General features: G+C 41.8%; 1 long non-coding RNA gene across 2 annotated transcripts in view; it reads left to right on the top strand.

Moving 5' to 3' along the window:
• The window catches only part of LOC125934678 (uncharacterized), a 30,012-nt gene extending 12,146 nt beyond the window's left edge, over nucleotides 1–17,866 (top strand). For both annotated transcript variants that reach the window (XR_007461488.1, XR_007461487.1), the window contains 3 exons: nucleotides 14,924–15,050; nucleotides 15,211–15,323; nucleotides 17,735–17,866. This is a non-coding gene — a long non-coding RNA (uncharacterized LOC125934678). The remainder of the gene's footprint in view (nucleotides 1–14,923; nucleotides 15,051–15,210; nucleotides 15,324–17,734) is intronic.
• Nucleotides 17,867–21,312: the final 3,446 nt, after the last annotated feature.

Below are 21,312 nucleotides of genomic sequence, written 5' to 3'. Positions count from 1 at the left end.
CTAAGTATATACTTTAAGCTAGCACTGGGGTGGCTAGGGAAAGAGGCTGACTGACATCCAAAAATGGGTCATCTGGTCCACCTGATTAATTGAGTGCCTTCTCTGCTGGGAATACCCTCTCATGGGCATTAACATGGTGTATTAGTTTCCTATTGCTGCTATAACAAATTACCACAAACTTCTTGACCTGAAACTACACATTTTATCTTACAATTCTTTAGTTCAGAAATCTCACTGGGCTAAAGTGAAAGTGTCAATAGGGCTGCATGCCCTTAGAAGGCTCTAGAGGAGAATCCATTCCCTTGCCTTTTCCAGCTTCTAGAGGTTACCTGTATTACTTGGCTCATGACCCCTTCCTCATGTTCAAAGCCAGCAGCAGGGCATCTTCAAATCTCCCTCTGACTTGGACATGCCTGTATTCCTCTCACAAGGACCCTTGCGGTTATATTAGGTCCACCCGGGAAATCCAGGATAATCTCATCTCAAAATCCTTAACATAATCGTATTTGTAAATTCCTTTGGCCATGTAAGGGAAAATGGATATGGGGACCATGATTCTGCCTACCACACATGGGATATGGACATTTCACATTCAGTGACCATTCTGAAAGGTCCATCCATGTAACCTCTCCCCTGAATTATCTTGTCACCATTTCCTTGGCCTGTTCTTTCTGAAGTCTCTGATCAGCTGGACAATCTACTAGCCAGTGCTCGTTAATAAATACAGGTCCATGCTCAGTCTATCTTTATTTACACACGAAGTAGACAATAAGGTGGACACTCTAAATCTTGCCCTCTGGGAAGATTTTCCTTTATCATTATATGTCAGGGCCACCCTGAGTCGGGCAGTAGGACAATCATCCAATTCCAGCTGGAACCAATATGGGATACAGATTGATCAATGATTCTTCCAAATTTGCCTCTTTCATTAACTGATCACAGGGAATTCCCCGAGAAGCTACAGGGATGCCTGGAGGAAGAGAGTGCAAAGTAATAGGAGCAGGTAACAGGGGATTCTGGACACTGGTTGTGATAGTGTGTTTGTGCCTTCTGGATTGCTCCAGCCCGGTTATATATATATATGTATATATATGTATATATATACATATATTTATATATATATATATATGTATATATATACATATATATACATATATATATGTGTATATGTATATACACATATATATGTATATATATGTATATATATACATATATACATATATATACATGTATATGTATACGTATATATGTGTATATATACACACATATATATGTGTGTGTGTGTGTGTGTGTGTGTGTATACACATATATATGTACCACTTCTATTTTGGAATGCTGCTGTGTACATGTTAAAGTTTGGTAGATAAGATAATAACTCAGTTTGGGGCACCTAGGTGGCTCAGTCGGTTAAGCAACCGACTTCGGTTCAGATCATGGTCTCATTGTGAGCCTGAGTCCCGCATCGGGCTCTGTGCTGACAGTGCAGACCCTGCTTGAGATTCTCACTCTTCCCCTCTTCCCCTGTCCCTCCTCCCCCTCTCAAAATAAATAAATAAGCTTTAAAAAAAAAGATAATACCCAGTTCATGTTGAACAGTTCTCATAGGCACCTGGTGTCTCACAGTCCGGTCCCTCCTAGGGCCCAGAAGCCTCTCCAGGCTAGAAGTAAATTTTTAGTAAACTTCAATTATTTCACTGTTCTAATCTGCTATAGATTATAAGAGCGGTAAAGAAAAAAAAACTCTGCCAATAATAATTGTAATACAACATTGATTGTAATTGTTATATATGCGTTCCAAATTCAGAGATATTAAAATGTGAAAAAAAACAACAACCCACAAACCATGCACCTTACAGTCAGTAAAATAAGATACCACCCAATCCATTCTTCCATTGTATACACAAGGAAATGGGTCTAGAGAGGTAAGTGACTTGCGCAAGATCACAACTCCTTTGCCACAGTGGCACATCCAGACACACCTGACTTCTACTCCAAAGCCAGTTTCATTTCAACTTAGAGATTTATTATTAATGATTTAAATGAAAAATAGCAACCCCAACTTTGCAAAATAAACTTATATTAAGTGTCCTTATTCTCCCTTATGTCAGAAATACCAGGAAAAGTAGAGGCTGGGTCTTTCAGGACTGTGCCTCTTACACTCTGCCCTTTGTGTCTATCCTTGCATAATCACAGGCTGCTTCTAGAGGGACTTTGGGGAAGGGGCCTGGAAAGCCAGAATTTCTAAGAAGCAAAAGAGACTATTTGCCTTTTTGTGGTGGTTGGAAAAAAAAAAAAAGTTTTCCTTGTATAATGAATGACTTTTTAATTAAAAATCTAGTTCTAAGTTCATCTGCATCCATCTTGGAAGTACAGTCATTTGTACTCTGGCTCCCCCACTCCAACGTACCTTGCTTGGGTCTGCTTCGTAGCTGTCACACTGCTCCTTCCTCTCCCGTTCCTCTGCCCACTCCACACTCCACCTGTGCGGTCAGCCCTGCCTTACTGCTGCAGCCCAGCTATGCTGGGGGCCAGGAGCATCTGAAAGGCCCCTTCTCTGCTGGGAAGGCCTTGGAGTTGTTATCTTCCCGCTGAGACACAGTGAGAGCCCCAGAGTCTCATAGCCTCTAGGCTTGGCTGTGACTCTTCTGCACTTGCCAGCAAGGACCTGAAGCAGCAGTTGGCTTCCTGGACTCCCAGAGAGGACTCCAAGCCTAAGTAGTCACACTCCCACCTTTCTGGTTTCTCCCAGCCACACCTCAAAGCCCCACCGTCAAGGTTCTATGTAAGGTAGGGATAGAAGAATACATTTAAATGTCTAAATACCTGAGTGTGGGCCAAGTGGATCTGTGTTAACTCTATTGGAAATGCCACTGTTTCAACCCCTCAGGAAACTGGCAGTATCTATTAAAGCTCAACAAGCACATATGCCCTGCCCAGCGATACTGCTCCTAGGCATGCCTGCGGAAATGTATATTTACAAGTTTACTAAAAGGTATGTTCAAGAATATTCATAGGAGGGGGCACCTGGCTGGCTCAGTTGGTTTAGTGTCCTACTTTGGCTTAGGTCCTGATCTCACAGTTCATGAGTTCGAGCCCCACATTGGGCTCACTGCTGTCAGTGCAGAGCCGGCTTTGGATCCTCTATCTGCCTTTCTCTCTGCCCCTCCCCCACTCTCTCAAAAATAAATAAAAACATTTAAAAAAAAGAATATTCACGGGAGCAACTACTTACATTGTTTAAAGTTGGATACTGTCCAAATATTCATCGATAGTCAAATGGGTAAAATAAATTCTATTACATTCATACAATAGAATATTATCAACAATGAGAATGAATGAATGATACATGCAACAGCATAGATGGCACTCACAAATATAACACTGAGGGGGAAAAAAAGCCAGACATAAATAAGTACAGGTTATATATCATTTTCATGAAATTTTCTCCCGCCCCCAGTTTTATTGAGATGTAATTGACATAATATGTAAGTTTAAGGTGTACAATGTGATGATTTGACACACATATATATTGTGAAATGGTTACCACAACAAAGTTAGTTAACACATCCATCACCTCACATAATTATAATTTTTTATGTGAAGTTTTAACCAAAAACAGTCAAAGTTAATCCCTGGTGTTTTAAGTCAGGATAGTGGGTAGGAAGTGACTAGGAGAGAATATTAGGGCAAATTCTATGGAGCTGGTAATATTAGAGTCCATCAGAGGTGATGGGTAATTTATAAAACTTTAATTTATAGATGTATAAGTTCTGTAATACTTGGGTAATTTATAAAAATTCATCAAGTGGTCCACTCATGATTTGTGCATTTTTCTGTATGTGTGTTTACTTCAATATAAAATTTCCATTAAAAAAAAGTCACCACAGATCAGTAGTTCTCCACTTTATCAAACCCAAACACCCCCTTTTCATAACAAGGGTTTTGTGACATTCTCTGTATCTCCTGAAATTAAAATTGTACATACTACATGTATAATTAATTTTTTTCCTTTTAAAATAAAAATTTTTTTTTAATTTTTTTTGTTTAACGTTTTATTTATTTTTGAGACAGAGAGAGACAGAGCATGAACGGGGGAGGGGCAGAGAGAGAGGGAGACACAGAATCGGAAGCAGGCTCCAGGCTCTGAGCCATCAGCCCAGAGCCCGACGCGGGGCTCGAACTCACGGACTGCGAGATCGTGACCTGAGCTGAAGTCGGACGCCTAACCGACTGAGCCACCCAGGCGCCCCAAAATTTTAATTTTATAATTTAAAAAATCTATAATGCATTAGTTGAAGTATAAAGAAAAAAGGAGAGGGGGAAACTTTATAGTAGAATATACTGTGTATGATAAAATACAATGTGTAATTAATAGACTGTGTATTTCAACGTATAAATGTTTGGTCATGACTACTCTGGAAGACATTAAGTGTGTACATCAGGTTCCTGCACCCAGTGTGAAAATCTCTAGGAATGCAGCAGTTGCAGGTTCAGATGGCATCAGGTAACATAATTGGCTAATTACTCGGGCACTGGTGATGTGCTTTTCTGAAATGGTAAAAAACTCTGTGCTAGAATTTTAAATAGAACACAATACAACCATCCTTCTATTTACACAATAATGACATCTCTTTCAAATCTAGAGCATGTTAAAACTATGCAAAAATATTTTGTATTTGTCAAAGCCAACTTAGATTATAGGCTTAAATCATTACAAACTTGCTTTACACGTACATGAACGTCCAACTTGATATAAAGTCATGCAGGAGGTAAGACAATCCACTGTGGTCCAGGACTGCCCTGTGTATTGCAGGGTGTCTAACATCTGTGGCCCCTGACCATTATATGCTAGTGGTGTCATTGCAATAACCACAGTTTTCCAATATTCCCCCAGGCAACAGCAATACTTTGGTCAAGAATCATCTGTGCATCAATGTAATTTGTTGGGCATAGCAATTTGAATAAGCTCTCTCAGATCTTCAGAGCTTCTCCACTCACTGCACTGTAGACCTGTCTCAAATTAGCCTCCCTGAAATCTTAATGAAGATTTGGGTTGTTTTGTGGTTGGTGCCTGAGGTTGAGGGTCTATCAGAGGAGATTGGTAATGTTCTTGGACAAACAAGTGAAAATTATGCCTGCAATTTCAAGCTATGTCCCTACCTCTGCCCTGAGAGCCCCGCTTTGTTTTGTTTTTATGTTTATGTATTTATTTTTTAGAGAGAGAGATAGAGAGCAAGTGGGGGAGGGGCAGAGAGAGAGAGGCAGACAGAATCCCAAGCAGTCTGCACACTGTCAGTGCAGAGCCTGATGTTGGGCTTGAACTCACGAGCCATGAGATCATGACCTAAGCTGAAACCAGGAATTGGTGGCTTAACCAATTGAGTTACCCAGGTGCCACCTGCCTACTTTGTTTTTATAAATAAGACTCCAGATGTTCCAGAAAAGAGGGCCCCATTAATTTGTCAGTGTGTATGATCAAGAGTTGCACAAATCCATGCAGGACATTCTTGCAGTGAATGCTGGAGACCTTCTACCTCTTCTTCTGCCATGGAATATAACTAACATTTGAAAGATTATTATATGCCAGGCTATACACCAACCCTGTGCAAAGCACTTTACAGGCATTATCTCATTTTATTCTTTTAACAGCCCAATGAGGTAGGTACTATTATTATTCCCAGGTTTTGATGGAGAAGGAAACTAAGACACAGAGAGGTTAAATAACATTCCCAGGGTCACACAGTTAATAAGCTTAAAAGCCAGGATTTGAACCCAGGCATCTTATTCCAAATTTATACCTCTTAATGATTATGGCGTCTTGCTCCATAATCCAAAAGGAGAACACCGTTTGGCCAAAAACCTGTATCACAGGCATAGAGACATGATGCAGTCTTCCGTTGGCTAAATGGCTGTTGGAATTCAGCCTGCCTGGGGAGAAGTCTGGTAGCCTCCAGTATTAGTGAGATTACATTCAGCTTCAAATAACACGAAGCTGACCAGTAAGTATGAACAATAAGGACATTTATTGCTTACTTAACACAAAGTCTCAGGATTGGTTAAATGGCTTAGTATCATTAAACACCCTTGGCTTCACCATCATCAGGGTGAAAGCCCATTAGCTTTTCTTCCTCATATATGTTTTCTCCTGGTCACAAGATGGCGGCTGATGTTCCAACTCTGCCAGAGGAAACAAGGGGCAGAGGAAAAAGGATTTTTTTTTTTAATGGTTTTTTATCTGTAGCCAATTTTCTTTCCCATCTCATTGACCATAATTGATTGATGTGCCTACCCCTAAACCCATTATTGAAAACGGGGAATAGTAGCACAATGATTGTCTTACACAAATAATTGTTGATCCCCTGGGCTTCTTTTTCCAGAGGTTTCCACCCATTACAAAATAAGGTTCTGTTAGGAAAGAAAGAGAATGGCTGTTGTATTAGTCTGCGAGGGCTACCATAACAATACTGTAGACTGGGTGGCTTAAGCAACAGCAAATTGGAGGCCATAAAGTCCAATGTCAAGGTGCAGCAGGGTTCAGTTTCTGTTAAGTGTTTTCTTCTTGTTTGGAAACAGGCATGCTGTGCTCTCACATGCTTTCCCTTTCCTAGGCATGTGTGATGGGAGAGAGGGGCAGAGAGAGAGAGAAAGAGAGCAACTTTTCCAAAGTCTCTTCTTGTAAAGGCATTGATTCCATCATGAGGGCACCACTCTCGTGACCTCTTCTAACCCTAATTACTTCCCAAAGGCTTCATCTTCAAATATTATCACATTGGGGGTTAAGTCTTCAACATATGAATGGGAAGGCGTTGGGTGTGTGGGTGACACAAACATTCTATTCATAACAGCTGCCAAGTAGGCTATAAATAGTGTCTGCCATTCCTTCTCTGTGGGATGATTAGGTGGTCCCAGCTTGGTAGTAGCCTGGGGAATATGTCGGTTGCAGGAGATACCAAAGAGTGATTATGGTACTCTCAGCCATAGTGAAATCATGTTTCTCTAGCCAGTCAGGCCTGACATTCTCTCACATTCTCCTTCATGGACCTCCAGAGCTTGGGACTCCTAGTGAATGGGCTGTACGCACAGACAATGTCCTTGATTATCTTAGCCATCATAGGATAGGCTGAGTGTGGGTGGCCTTGCTTCTGCCATAAAAAGACCTGCTGTATCCCAAAAAGTCTACAACTTATGACCATGTACAGTAGCCTATTGGAAATTTCCTGAGTTCCCCGTGCATGCATTCTTTGTTCACCAATGCCTACTGTCTCCATCACAAACAACTTCACAGTTATCTATGTTGCCCAATTCCTAGGCAAGTCCTAGGGATGGGTATTTCTAGTCCCCTGAATAAAGAAAGTAAATGTGATAGATTAGAATTTCACCAATAGTAATCTACATACTTTTTCAAAAACTTGATATCTTCAAATGTTTTCATTTCCACCACCTTCACCCCAGATAGCTGGACCTCAGTCATTCACTTCTCTGGGGGTATAAAAATTAAGGATCTTTGATCACAAGCAGTAGAAACAAACTCTGGCTGATGAAATCCACAGGGAACTTTGGAAGAGGTTATAGAAAGCTCACATGCATAGCAGGAAACCTGGAGGATCAGGCTCGGAACTGGATGGAAACAAACTCAGCTCTGGAAGGTGAAGAAGCAGGAAGTGCGGGAATAGTCTGGACAGACACCATTGTCTCATGAAGGAAATCCAACCATTTTCAATTCAGTTCTAGGCAGAACGTTTGAACTAAAGGCAGGATCAATTTCAGCTGGATTGCAAATTTAAATGTGAAAGGAAAAGTCAATAAAGCCTTTAGAGGAAAACAGGGGAGAGCCCTTTTGGGCCAGAGAGGGCAGGGTGTCACATACACTCCTGACTTGTCTAGGGGACAACTCTTACTCCAGCCCAGGAATGGGAGGTAGAGGCAGAGCCCTGAGGCTTAAAGGGGCATGCTTGTGGCTTAGGGGTTTGAGAAGTTCAAGCACAGCAGATGCTAGGCCTGTGGCAGCCTGATGGATTCCAGATCCCTTCCGTGGTGGCTTGGGTATTCCTAGTACCCTTCCATTCTCGGTCAGAGTCAGCTCAGCCTGCTGGAAAAAGGCCTCAAGGCCCACAGCTGAGCAGTGACAGGGACAGATACCATGCATCTCTTCTCCCATTGCAGGTGCTCAGCTGGGGGCGAGGGATGGAAAACCAGCTTAGCAAGTGCAGAAATCCAGCATTCCCAGGGAAGCTCTCTGAGTGAGTGCAGCACACAGCTCTGGATAGGAAAGGCAGACATTCAGGGCCACGGGTTACTTCAGCAGCGGAATAGAGCAGTGGTGGCAGAGACCACATGTTTTGCATATGTTTTAATAAAAAATAACTTACTGTTGTGTTAAGCCTGTTCTAAGCACTGCACATGTGCCATATTGTCTTTAAATTTTTTTTCTTTTTCTTTTCTTTTCTTTTTTAATTTACACCCAAGTTAGTTAGCATATAGTGCAACAATGATTTCAGGAGTAGATTCCTTAATGCCCCTTACCCATTTAGCCCATACTCCCTAAATTTTTTTTTTAATGTTTATTTATTTTTCAGAGAGAGAGAGAGACAGAGTGAGAGCAGGGGAAGGGGCAGAGAGACAGGAGAACATGTGTCATCTTTTTAATCCTGTCATGTAAGTTGCTAGTACTCTCCCCACTTTACAGATGAGGAAACCGAGGCTCAGGAAGTTTAAGACGCTTGCCTCAGATCACACTCTGTGTCACCTTGACTTGGTTGTAGGGTGCACAGACATTTGGCCAGACCTTATTCCGGATATGCTGTGAGGGTGTTTTTGGATGAGGTTAACATCTTTGAATCAGCCGACTGAGGAAAGCAGTCTACTGACTGAGTGACGAGGCAGAGCTGGGATTTACATGCCGACAATATGGCTCCAGAGATACTTAACCACTGTACCCAATTTTGCCTCTCATGTAAGCCAAGCAGATAAGCACAGACACAAAGCAAACTCTTGAGCAAGGACTGGCAACCAGAATGCACCAGAAGTCAAGGAGACACAGATACAGGTGCATTCTAAGGATGAGAACCAGAGAGCCGAAAGAGGTGGAAAGCAGGAGAGTCACAGAGCCAAGGTGTGAGTGTGTGTCTATGCTGAGGTACAGCTCTGGACAGCCCTCATTTACCTTGTAGCTCCCTTTTGGAGGGTTCCCAAATGTATCTCTTTCTTTCTTCCTTTTTTTTTGTTAAGTTTGCTTTATTTATTTTGAGAGAAAGAGAGAGAGCACGCGTGTGTGTGTGAGCACGAGGGAGGGGCAGAGGGAGACAGGAGAGAATCCCAAGCAGGCTCTGTGTACAGAGCCTGACTCGGGGCTCCATCTCACAGTTCGTGAGATCATGACCTGAGCAGAAATCGAGAGTCGGACACTTAACCAACGGAGCCACCCGGGCGCCCCGCAAATGCATTTCTTAACGTGTACGTGACCCTTCTGACACCCGGTTGATAATGAGAATCTTGGGTTCCTTCAGAATTCCACAGTGGAACTTGCCCAACAAATCCTACTGCTTTGAGCCGTTTTGCATACACATTGGACTTCTTCAATACCTGCCTCTTTATCTTGTTAAGAGTAGACAATGATTCTTGTTTGCCTGTGGGACAGTGTACTTATTCCTTACCCTGGCCTCCAAAACTCTGCATAACTCAACAATCCCAAATCTTAGCTGCAGTCTGCCCAACCTCCCCTCTGAACCCCACGTAACATATTCATATTCCAGACACTTCCACTTTGCTTTCCTGGCATACTATCTCCCCTCGTCTTTAACCATTTAAATGCCACCCAGCCTTCAAGGTTAGCTCAAGTTCCATTCTCTCTGCTTAGTCTTCTGTTTTGGGTTTTCCAGAGGAACAGAACCAATAGGAGATATGTATGTATATCATATATGGATGCTATATGACGTATATACTTATTATAAGGAATTGGCTCATGCAATTATGGAGGATAAGAAGTCTCAAGATCTTCAGCTGGCAAGTTGGAGGGCCAGGAGAGGTGATGTGTAATTCCAGACAAGGTCCAAAGGCCTAAGAACCAGAAGAGTTGATGGTGTAAGTTTCAGTGCAAAAGCCCAGAGGCTCAAAAACCAATGTTTCAGTTTGAGTCCAAAGGCTGGAAAAAGACCAGTCCCAGCTCAAGCAATCAGGCAAGAGAAATTCCTTTTTACCTGAAAGAGGGTCAGTGTATTTTGTTCTATTGTTGATTCGATGAAGGGCATCTACATGCGGGAGGGCAATCTGCTTTACCCAATCTACTGGTTCAAATGCTAATCTTATCCAAAAACACCGCACAGACTTACCCGGAATAAGCTTAGACCAAAAGTCTGGGCACCCCATGACCCAGTCAAGTTGACACATAAAATTAACCATCACTACTTCTTCATTTTTGAATTGGAACTATATACTCCAAGTCCCAAATTGTTACCTGTGGTTACTCCTGAAAGGTGTGATTCCAGGACGGGAAGGGAGAACTTCCATCTATTCTCTACTCTTCAAAAGGATGGTGGAACTTTGAGTAAATGGTGCTTTTCTATATTTTTTGGTCCTTTTTCAAAATATTTATATTAAAAAATGTTATATTAAAAATAATGATCCAATTCCAACTACCAGTTATAGAAAATGCAGAGGACAAAGGAACATGTTTAATAAACCATGTGATACAATAAGCAAAATCCATGACTATTGGAAACTATTCAGCATAAACAACCTAGTTTCTTCAACAGATAAATTGGAAGTGTTATAAAAAGAAGTAGAAGAAAATCCTATGATTAAAAGAGATTTTTAAAAACATAGCAACCATTTGCAATGTGTGGACATTATTTGGATCCCATTAAAAAAAAAAAAATCCAAAAAGTGAAAAAAGAAAAATCCATAGTATTTATGAGACAATTGGAAATGTAAGCACTGACGGGACATTTGACATTATTAAGCACTTTTTAAAAGTGTAATGGTTGTGTTGTGGTTATGTTTTAAGAGCTTATCTTTTAGGGGCACCTGGGTGGCTCAGTCGGTTAAGCATCAGACTCAGCTCAAGTCATGATCTCGTGTGGTTCGTGGGTTCGAGCCCCAGGTCGGGCTCTGTGCTGACAGCTCAGAGCCTGGAGCCTTCTTCAGATTCTGTATCTTGCTCTCTCTCTGCCATTCCCCTGCTTGTGCTCTCTCTCTCTGTCTCAAAAATAAGTGAAGATTAAAAACATTTTTTAATAAAATAAATCAATAAAAGCTTAGCTTTTTATTTACTTAATTAAAGTTTATGTATTTATTTTGAGAAAGAGAAAGAGATTGTGAGTGGTGGGGGGAACGGAGAGAGAATCTGAGGGAGAGAGAGAATCTCAAGCAGCCTCTGTACTGGCAGCATGGAGCCTGATGCAGGGCTTAGACTGACACCAGGAGATCATGACCTGAGCCAAAATCAAGAGTCAGATGCTTAACCAACTGAGCCACCCAGGGGCCCCTAAAAACTTATCTTAAAAATTTTTTTAAAATATTTATTTATTTTTAAGAGAGAGAGAGACTGAGATAGAGCACGAGCAGGGGAGGGGCAGATAGAGAGGGAGACACAGAATCTAAAGCAGGCTCCAGGCTCTGAGCTGTCAGCACAGAGCCTGACCTGGGGCTCGAACCCACGAACCACACGAGATCATGACTTGAGCTGAGTCTGATGCTTAACCGACTGAGCCACCCAGGTGCCCCTAAAAACTATCTTTTAAAGAAATGTACTCAAAATTTTAAGGATGAAATAATGTTATGTCTGAGATTTACTTCAAAATAATTTGGCAAGAGAGAAAGTGGATGAAGATGTGGATGGGGCAGGATTGTCATGGGTTGATAATTTTGGGGATTAAGTGATACAGAGAGGGCTCATTATACTATTTGATCTACTTTTGTGTGAGTTGGAAATTCTCCACAAATAAAAATATTTAAAAAATTATAATATGTTCAGCAAAATTTCATTGTAGGTAATTATTTCTACCCTATCAACCATAAAAGACTTATTTAAAAACTCAGAGGTTCACTCAAAAGATAGTTGAAAATTTCAAATGCTAAGAAATTTTCATCTCCATTTTCCTCCTCCCACACAACATAATTGTCATTCTGGTCACAGAACCAAACTCGTACCACGTATGACACAAAGTAAATTATCAGCTCACCTCTGGTTTCTGGCTGCAACTCAGTCCGGAGTTGGTTTTGCTCCTTCAGGTTCCCAGCTGAAACCTCAGTTGAGACTCTCCCTGCTATAGAGACAGGGGCCAGACACCAGGACTTATGAAAACCTGGAAGGGTCACCAAGATGATTAAGACAGGGCCCCTGCCCTCGAGAACATGAATCCACCATTACATCCAAATGGAGAACTATCTACATTTTTTAGGACGTCTTCCAGATTGTGAGACTCCAGATACATCAGACTCTCCTCAACTACCTTCTCTTACTACATTTTCTCCCTCAAGAGTTCACCCTGCTTCACAGCTTCACACTCATCTAAAAGGTGATGATTCCCGGGTTCACACCTCCAGCCGAGGCCTCTCTCCTCATTGCCAACTGAAATATTCAGCTGTTTTCGTGAACATTCTCATCTCAATAAAGAAATGAGCTTCAGCTCTTCAGCTACCGTGCATCAGGGCTTGAGTTGTTTCCTCAAGACACACCCCACCACACCCTGCCCTTCCCAAGAAGTCCTCCCTGATGCTTCTCTTTTCTTTACTCTCCACATCCAGTTGCTTACTAAGTCTTATGGACCCTACCTTGAAATATTCCTCTGAGTCCTGCTCATCATTGTACCACTACCACTTGGTCCAAGCCACTAATATCTCTCATCTGGGCTACTGCAGTAAGCTTCCAACTTGTCTTTTGTATTGGTGAAGATTAGGTTTTAAAGATATTAATCAGATTATAAGTCACCTCCCTATTTCCCTCTCAAGTCTCTCTAGTGGCTTCCTCTTCTACTTGTAATAAAGTTCAAATTCCTCACATGGCTGACAATCTCCTCTAGGACCTGAACCCCTGTCTACCCTCTGTTTCCCGCTCCTCTTGGCTCATTCTCCTCTAGCCACTGACTTTTATGATGTTCTTTGAATGTTTGCTCAAACCTCAGGTCCTAGTATTTGCTCTTCTCATTCTAGATGGTTCTTTCTTAAAACTTTATGGCTTGTTCCCTCCCTTGATTCCAGTGCCTACCTAGATGTTAGGTTCTCAGAGATGCTTTCTCTCTGCCCTATGTGAAAGAGCCCTAAATCTTCTTATCATTTACCCTCCTTCTTTTGTATAGCACTTATCACCACTTAAAATGATATGTTTATGTGTTTATTTCTTTGTTTTCTATTTCCTTCCCCTCCTCCTCCCAGGAGTATAAGATTCACAGGGGCAAGGACTTTATGCCTTTCACTGTTCTATCTCTAGGGCTTAACTCAGTAGGTGAATAAGTATTTGTTGAGCGAATGAATGAATGAATCTTCCAAGATTAATCTGATACAGACTTATCTTCTCTAAGAATGGGAAAATGAAAATGTCAGCCCGGGGGCACCTGGGTGGATCAGTCAGTTAAACCTATGATTCTTTCTTTTTTTTTTTTTTAATGTTTATTTATTTTTGAGAGAGAGAGAGATAGACAGAGACAGAGAGAGACAGAGAGAGGCAGAGCATGAACAGGGGAGGGGCAGAGAGAGAGGGAAACAAAATGTGAAGCAGGCTTCAGGCTCTGGGCCATCAGCACAAAGCCCAATGCAGGGCTTAAACCCACAAACAGTGAAATCATGACCCGAACTGAAATCAGATGCTTAACTGACTAAGCCACCCAGGCGCTCCTAAGCCTCCAACTCTTGATTTCAGCTCAGGTCATGATCTCACAGTTGTGAGATCTAGTTCCATGTCAGGCTATGTGATGACAGCTCAGAGGCTGCTTGGGATTCTCTCTCTCCCTGTCTCTCTGTCCCTCCCCTGATGAAGTGCTCTCTCTCTCTCTCTCTCTCTCTCTCTCTGTCTGTCTCAAAATAGATAAACTTAAGATAAAGAAAAGAAAAGAAAAGAAAAGAGGAAATACCAGTCTGTTATTCTGCTTCGAATGTCAGAGTGCAGGCGTGTGCTATGGAGTTCATGTGAATTTCCACATGTGTTACCAGGGATTGTTCTCTCACAAGAGCCTGGTGCCTGGTACATGGGGACTGACACCCCAGGGCTGTACCACATTCAATCAGAGATCATTAACTTTGCCTTAACCTTCCTGATGGTATTCTGAGAGGAAAGCAGCCCACCCCAACAGGAGCACTCCTACTTGCCCTGGGACACTGTTGAGGTTGCTGAGGAGAGAGGGTTTGAAGGCAGCCCAGAGTCTCAAATGATCTTTAGGTCCAGCTATCTTGTAACTATCTCCTGGGGCGAGGAGTCTTGTGCTAAAAAGAAAAAATTAGTTAAGCTTCAGAGCTGCAGACAGCAGCGTAGGGTGGCTCTATTTTGTGACCTTGTACAATTTAACCCAGGTTGGAAGAAAGTAAGCGTTTCACTTCAGTGGGAGCTGAGCGGAGTTGTACCTTACCTGTGACCACAGAGACATGGGAGATGTTACAGGAGGTGGTGGGGACACCAGCCATGGTGGGGAGAGTGAAGACCCGTGCAGCAAGAGTCACAGCATGTGTCTGGTGAGTAAGGACTATTGGAATGACACACCAGCTGCATGGTAAACACCAGGGATGTGCCCAAAAAGGGGCTGGATTGAATTACGTTGAAGACCCTTCGATTTTTAAGACAGGTAATACATTATATATTTTAGAGCAATTCTACTTCTAAAAAGTAGGGGCTGGATCAGTCAGGTTTTATTGCAATGGTTTTGCATAAACAAATAAACTCAAATTTCAGAGGCTTATATCAACATCAACACCACATTTATGTTTCTCACTATAGGTCCCAATATAGGCTTCAGGCTGAGTCTGGTTCAAGTTAACTCCCCATGTCTCTTACGCCGAGATCAGCAACTTCTCACAGCGGATGGCTGAGGTCCAAGAAGCCAAACCAAGTCAAGCCAGACCTTGTAAGCACATTTAAAGCCTCTGCATAGGTGATGTTCATTAACATTCTGTTGACAAACAAACTAGAGTCAAGCCCGACATCAGTGGGGCATGAAAAGGTACTGCACTGGGAGACCCTATAAGGTCTCGAGGCAAAGGCTGTGGATATTTCCTTTTTTGCAGGGAGGAAGTGAAGGAGCAGTAACCCAATCTCCTACAGGGCCCATCAAGGCTGTTTGGAGGCACAAGTGAGTTACCATGGAAACATCTTGAATGAGAAGCTTAAAATCTCAAAGGTAGGGGCACGCAGCCAGAATCGTTCCTTTGTTACTGTTACTTTGATACATATTCCTTGATTTTTACCCTCTAGGCTAAAATTCGAGCCTCCTTGATTTTTGCCCCCAGGCTAAAATATGAGCCTGTGGAAGCTCAAATTACAGGGCCAGGCATTTCTGTCTCTGGCAGGGAGCACCAAGGCTGAGACTTGAGCACGTAGAGTTTGCAAATTGTAATGTAAAGGGGGCTGTGTGCTCAGGCAGTGAATGTAGCAACTAGGCCTGGCATGGAAAAATAAAGCTCCTAGGTCTTTTTCAGGTTTGTTTAAAATTGCAGGTAAGATCTTCCTTGCTCTGCATTTATGAGGTTGGTTCCACCGTGGCTTCTTTTCATATCTAATAATTACAGCAACACTCAGTGTACCCACATAGTATGTGAATCAAGGTCCCATGCAGCTGATAATTTCATGTGATGGAAACTTGCCCCTTCAAGTGCCAAAACAGTGTTTATTTTGACCACTTTAAAAAAATAGATATTGTTTTAAAATATGTAATTTGTTAACTGTTTTAAAAACCAAAAGGGCAGGATGCCTGGGTGGCTCAGTTGGTTAAGCGTCCAACTTTGGCTCAGGTCATGATCTCGTGGTTCATGGGTTCAAGCCCCACATCGGGCTCTATGCTGACAGCTCAGAGCCTGGAGCCTGCTTCGGATTCTGTCTCCTTCTCTCTCTCTGCCCCTCCCCCCACTTCTCTCTCTATCTCTCTCAAAAATAAACATTAAAAAAAATTTTTTTTAATTCAAAAGGGCCTAAACATAATCCAGTCTTTTCTTTCTTTCTTCTTCTTTTTTTTTCTTTTTTTAAAAGTAGGCTTCTCACCTAGTGTGGAGCCCAATGCAGGGCTTGAATTCACAACCCTGAGGTCAAGACTTGAGTTGAGATCAGGAGTCAGAAACTCAACTGATGAGTCACCCAGGTGACCTTCTTCAGTCTTTTCTTCAAGACTTGGGATATTTATCTATTATTGTGCAAAACAACAAAGCTTCCTCTCTTTTGTTTACCTGTGTTCTTTGTGTTCAGCTTTCACTTCCTTTTGCCATCATTTGACTTGTTTTCTAAAATAAAGTCCTTGATTTATTTTCTTGCTTCCAATCTGTAATAGACAAGGAAGCCAGTTATCCAGCTCTGTTAGAATCACGTCAGGACCTGTGCAAGCAGGGGAAGACAGTAATTGATAAAGATGGCATTTTATTTATTTATTTATTTTTAAGACATTGAAGCATATACTTTATTATTTTAGAGAGAGAGAGCGAGCACACGTGCATGGTGGGGAGGGACAGAGAAAGGGAGAGAGAGAATCCCAAGCAGCCTCCGTGATGTCAGCACAGAACCTGATGCAGGGCTCAAACTTACCACCATAAGATCAAGACCTGAGCCCAAATCAAGAGTCAGACGCTTAACCAACTAAGCCACCCAGGCGTCCTGATAAAGATGGCATTTTAAATCAGTGGGGGAACAAATGGAAAATTAGCTATTCAGTAAAAAACTAAATAAAATGATTTCCTTACCTCCATTGCAAGTTCCTGATGGATTTTTACATTTATTTCAAAAGCAAAATCATAAAAGTATTTGAATAAAATGGGGAAGAAAGAAATACGTAAGGATCTTGAAATAGTAAAACTTACTTAACAAAATAATGCAGAAACAATGAAGTTTTTTAAAAAAGTAAATTATGACAACCTGCTAAAAATAAAATTTCTGTACCACCAAAGCTACACATCTTACAAAGCTAGAAAGAGTAATTGTCACAAATATAAAAGGCAAAATATTAGCATCCAAAATGTACAAAGAATGCCAAATGAATAAGGAAAAGATAACCTAAGAGAAGTATGGGCAAAGGAAATGAACAGATAATTCTGTGAAGAGGAAATACAAATGTCCAGCAAACATAAAAAGATGCTCATTCTCTAGGTGTCTGGGTGACTCAGTCAGCTGAGTGTCCAACTTTGGCTCAGGTCATGATCTCATAGTTTGTGAGTTTGAGCCCTGTGTTGGGCTCTGTGCTGACAGCTGAGACCCTGGAGCCTGCTTCAGACTCTGTGTCTCCCTCTCTCTCTGCCCCTTCCCTGCTTGTTCTCTCTCTCTCTCAAAAATTTTTATTTAACATGAAAAAAATCTTTTAAAAATGATTCTCATTCTCCCCAGTGATAGAATCATATATTGTAAACCAAAACAAAGGTATCTTTTTTACCTATCATATTGGCAAAAATTTAAAAGGTCGGTTAGAACCAACATTGATGAAGATGTGGGGAAACAGGTGTTTACACATTCTGGCTTAAGTGTAAACCATGTATAGCCTTTTTGGAAAGCAAATTCTCAGTATTTATTAAATTTTTTAATGTTTATACATTCAACCTAGACATTCACTTCCAGGTAGCTTGCCTGAGGAAACTTACATGTGTGCACGGTGAAACATACAGGATCTTCTCTGACACTCGTTTGTTGTGTGAAAGCCTAGAAAGAATCTAAATATCCATCAATGGAGGAAGTGTTAAATAAACTCTGGTAAGCCCATACTATATGTTAGGGGAAACTTCATTTCTCTTCTGGTCTCCTATTTCCAATGAGAGGGGATTTAATTAGAGTAACATCCCTGTCCCTTTATTCACACCTCTCTATGGGAAGGAGAGATGTCTCTAATTAATGAATTTGGAAGAAAGACTGGACGTGCTCAGCCAAGTCCTTCCCTTTTTCTCTTTTTTGATGACCTTCAGGAACACCGCATTTTGACCTGAGACTGTGATAGTTTCTAGTCCTCTAGGACTAGTGACTGAATGAGGAAGCCTATCTCTTTCCACCCCGTCTTTTCACCCTGTCTAATTACAGGCTGAACTGCTTGTAACCAAAGATTTGAATCCATGTGCTCAGGACTATAAAAAGAGCAGACACTGTGGTCTACTATTTTTCAGTTGGTTCTGTTTTGGGGTGGGAATAAAGAACTATAAATAGTAGCCTCCTAAAAACCCAGAAACTTGGAACCTTGGGCAATAGATGAGGACTGGCCTTACGAACAGAAAAAACACATGGAGAGACTATACCCCTGGCATAGCCAGGGCTGCTGGCATTAGGCTTTGTTGCCATTATAGGAAGGACAGGGCCAGGGTTCTTTTGTCCTTGACTGATACAGTTGAAATGTGGCCATTTTATTTTTAATTTTTTAATTTTTTTTTTTTTACTTTGAGAGAGAGAAAGCACAGGAAAGAGAGAAAATCCCACACAAGCTCTGTGCCGTCAGCGCGGAGCCTGACGTGGGGCTTGAACTCATGAACCGTGAGATCATGACCTGAGCCGAAATTGAGTAGTGTCTGACTGAGCCACCCAGGCACCCCATAATCTGTCTTTTATTACAAGGGTCTTAGCTAAGAGCTCAGAAGGGTAGTGGGACTTTTTTTTTTTTTCAATACCTACCCCGGGATGGAATTGTTTGATTCAGGAAGATATTAGAATTTGTTTGCTGTTGTTTGTTTGAAAATGAATGTGTTCAGAAAGCCCAGAATTCGCTAATTGAATGTCTCTTTCTCCCAAACCCTACAAGATGAATTACAGATGACTGTGTCAGAAAAAAAAATTTTTCTGGGCCAGAAAGCAAAAGGATGGTGGGGATGAAGGCACTCAGGCACAGTGAACAATGTCAGCCACGTAGGAGTTAGAGAAGACAGTCAGTGGACTTAAGTAATTGGCTAAATGCTTACAATCTTCCTGGCGGAGGATGGGAGCTACAAGTGGATATGGAACCCCAAGGCTTAAACCACTACTGCAGGAAAAGGCCTGGCAGAATAAAGTAACTCAAGACCTGAAATTCAAATACAGGACCTCAAAAATATAAAAAGCTGAGAAAACCTAGGGTTTGAGGAAGAACAGATAGCAGGGGTTTGGGCCCTTTGCAGGCCCCTGGGGGTGGGAAGCAGTGCTTCAGGTCAGAATCTACAAAACTGGGGAAAACAGGCCCTTGGAACCCCAGAGAAGATTGGTGCTGAACAATTGGAACAGCTTTCCTGGGGCATTTCTGCTGAATCTCAGCCCTGCATAGACCTGAGCATCCATAGCAAGAGAAGCATAGGACGACTAAAAATGTCTGTTCAGGACATGGTGTGAAGGCTTTGTCACCAGACAGAGCACGGAGTGGCCAGGAACCCAGGGGGAGATATGAACTAAGAGGTTTGAAATCAGTTGGATCAGTGGCTAAGAAAGGAACCTCAAATAAAACGTGGTGACTTTGCAGGAAGGTAGGAATATCTCAAATGCCATCCTCCAAAGGAGACGTTTTTCTTCTATGTATATTAAATGCATGGTTCTCTAATTCACCTCTTGATTTATTATTATTATTAGTATTTGGATATAGTTTGTTTTCAGGCTATGGTCTCCAGATAGCTGACATGGATGATTTGCCTTCTGATAGAGCTGGAAACAAAGATTTTTCCACCTAGTCTGCTTCTTTCAGATCCCATGGCCTTGGTCTTTGGTAATCATAAGTTTCTAGATCAAGCTCTGTATACTTACAGACAGCGTGGGGGATTAAGAATTGCTTGAGTTCCCAAAATGTGGTAGGTATGTGACTGGTGCTGACAGGCTTGTGAATCCTATTTACTCTTTGGATTCATTAAAAGAGAAGTACATTAGAGTCCTACCATTGAATGGATTCAATGTATGAGGGTTTAAGAGAACTGTACTCATGGGGCTCCAGGGTGGCTCAGTCAGTTAAGCATCAGACTTCAGCTCAGAAGAGTGTGCAAAGTGGGAGAGAGGCCGAGGGGGTGAAGGAAAGACAGAGGATTTGAAGCAAGCTCTGTGCTGACAGCAGAGAGCCCAATTCAGGGCTCGAACTCACGAACCACGAGATCATGATCTGAGCTGAAATTGAGAGTTGGACACGTGACCAACTGAGCCACCCAAGCACCCCAATATTGTATTTTTTTTACTGTGGCAAAATATACATAATATAAAATAAATGTTCCTCTTTTTTTTAAACTATTTTTAACTGTACAGCTTAGTAGCATTAAGTACATGCACATTGCTGTGCAACCATGACCACCATGCATCTCCAGAACTTTTCCATCTTCCTAAATTGAAACTCTATAACCATAAAACAATAACTCCCCATTCTCCCCCTGCCCCCAGCCCGTGGCAAATATCATTCAACTTTCTGTCTCTATGAATTTGATTATCCCAGGAAATCTCATGTTAAGTGGAATCATACAGCATCCGTCTTTCCATGACTGGCTTCTTTCACTTAGCATTGAAGGGTAACAGAATATGCCACCCCAAAATATGCTGCTTTAGTATATTGATCATTTTTAGGGTTAGGCACTTGAAAAACAGCAAATGCAGGGAGAGGCTTTCCCTGATGTCCCCTTATCCTCCTAAAGACCAGTCATCCAAAGGAACGCAATTGTCATCGATCCCTTCCTCTGGCATTTCAATGAGCAGAGAGGACTGACTCTTATCACTGGTGAGGAGATTAGAAAGTTGACAGCACCCCCAGACAAACTCTGTCACAAACTATCATACTTCCTGCCTATTCTTCTAAGAGCCCATTCATCTTTCCTAAAAAATCATTTACTCTCTCCTTTTTTTTTTTTTTAACGTTTATTTATTTTTGAGACAGAGAGAGACAGAGCATGAATGGGAGTGGGTCAGAGAGAGGGAGACACAGAATCTGAAACAGGCTCCAGGCTCTGAGCTGTCAGCACAGAGCCCGACGCGGGGCTCGAACTCACGGACCGTGAGATCATGACCTGAGCCAAAGTTGGCCGCTTAGCCGACTGAGCTGACTAAGCCACCCAGGCACCCCTCATTTACTCTCTCCTAAGAGACCTATATCTTCCCTCCCCTTTCCCTAATAAGATGGTATTTAATCTAGAATTCTAATGCCATCTTGGACAGTTATTCATTTTTCTTTGATTATCTCCCATATATATATTACATACTAATAAACTTTTTGCTTTTCTTGT

This window comes from Panthera uncia (genome assembly GCF_023721935.1).
Source record: "Panthera uncia isolate 11264 chromosome A1 unlocalized genomic scaffold, Puncia_PCG_1.0 HiC_scaffold_17, whole genome shotgun sequence".
Taxonomy (NCBI): domain Eukaryota; kingdom Metazoa; phylum Chordata; class Mammalia; order Carnivora; family Felidae; genus Panthera; species Panthera uncia.
The sequence above is the reverse complement of the archived record's forward strand: the minus strand, read 5'-3'. Positions and strand labels throughout refer to the sequence as shown.